The sequence below is a fragment of the Fukomys damarensis genome, unplaced genomic scaffold, assembly GCF_012274545.1.
Source record: "Fukomys damarensis isolate Sample0158 unplaced genomic scaffold, DMR_v1.0_HiC HiC_scaffold_33, whole genome shotgun sequence".
NCBI lineage: Eukaryota > Metazoa > Chordata > Mammalia > Rodentia > Bathyergidae > Fukomys > Fukomys damarensis.
In genome coordinates, this window is record NW_022900945.1 from 44,934,685 (window position 1) to 44,936,315 (window position 1,631).

A 1,631-nucleotide genomic window follows, 5' to 3' on the forward strand; every position below is an offset into this window, starting at 1 on the left:
CTCTCTCTCTCTCTCTCTCTCTCTCTCTCTCTCTCTCTCTCTCTCTCTTTCTCTCTCTCTCTCTCTCGTACTGGACTGAGGATTGAAACCAATGGAACTCTATCACTGAGCTATATCTCCAGCCCCCCCGCCTTTTTTTCTTTTTTAATTTTGACAGGATCTCACTAAGTTGCCCAGGCTGGCCTTGAATTTGTGATATTCCTGCCTCAGCTACCTGAGTGATTGGAATTATAGGTATGCACCACCATACCCAGCTGGTACAAGTTTATCACGTATTTTCACTCAGCCGCTATGACTCCTTTCTCACTTCCTCTTTCTCCTTTGCCCCGATTCTACGCAGTAAAGAAGTTGTGGGGGGGGGTTCTTCCTTTACAGAAGGAGGAGGAAGGAAATGCATCAGCAGCATGCCCCGTCCTCACAGGAGGGTAGTTTAAAGCATGAGTCCAAGTGTTCACTTGTTGATATTTTTGCTCCTGTCCCATAGAACAATAACTGGAGGTAGGGTTAGGCAGTGTGGTGACAGGAAATCTTTTAGAAAACTTTGAGCACATTTACACAGGGACAGATCACTGGGACAGTTAGGATAGGGCAGTTGGGAGCTCATTGACAAAGTCTGGGGTGTCAGATGGAGGGAGGTTACACAGCACAGGTGGGGTGGAGGAGTCTGTGGCAGAGGAGGGGTCCGTCACATGACCAAGGGGGGATTTTTGGAAGGAAAAACCCACTTCTTCCACTGAGGGAGTCAGGATAAGAGAAGGATAGTACAGTCTGAACTCGGTGAACAAGCAAGTGCACCAGGTGTGAGGTGAGAGGTGCCGAAGGGAGCTGACAGGACTTTGAAGAGGCCCCTTGGTAAGAAACAAGCAGGTGACTACACTTTGAGGTGATAAGAAAACAGCAAACAAATGGCTAATCAAAGGGCAAATGAGCAGGAAACCAGCATGAGACCCCAGAAGGAAAATACCCGCTTGGGCAAAGCTGCTTTGTCTGTGGAGCAGCTGTCTCTGCTCTCCGTGTCTGTGTCTGCGTTTCCTTCTGATAATAAACTGTTTGTGAAAGGGAATTTTGCAAGGAAATTTTGCTCCCGTAGTTCAAGCTGGACTTACTAAGGGAAATTCCCCCCATGAATGCTATCTTCTCTGTTCAAGCGTTGGGCAGGCCAGTCTCCAACGTGCCCAGGCGGACCAGTGCGCCTCCCCTAAATAAAACTTTCACTTTTTTTACTTTCACTTTGCTTGCTTCAGGGCTCCTGGTGTTTTCCATCCTCCCGTACTGGCGGAAAGCTAATTCAATTAAGATGGAAACTTGGCCGTTTCATTAGCTTAGCCTTGAAACAGGCCCACATATGATGTCCACTGTTTGTGCAGCTAAGAACCCATGCAAGCCAGTGACAGAGAAAGACAAAAAAGGAGGGTCTCACTCTCCTCAGAAAATCTAAGAGGCAACCTTATCGAGGGGACAGAGGAAAATGGAAGGATGATATTTCCAAAAACAGCGAAAATATGGACCAGCTTGGGAGCGACCCCAACACCTGGGGGGTTGGAAAGCGTGAATTTGTATGGCAAGGTGATTTTCTTCAGCCTGCATGTAGACATCAAATGGTGGAGCTAATTCAAGGCCCCAGGGCCCTA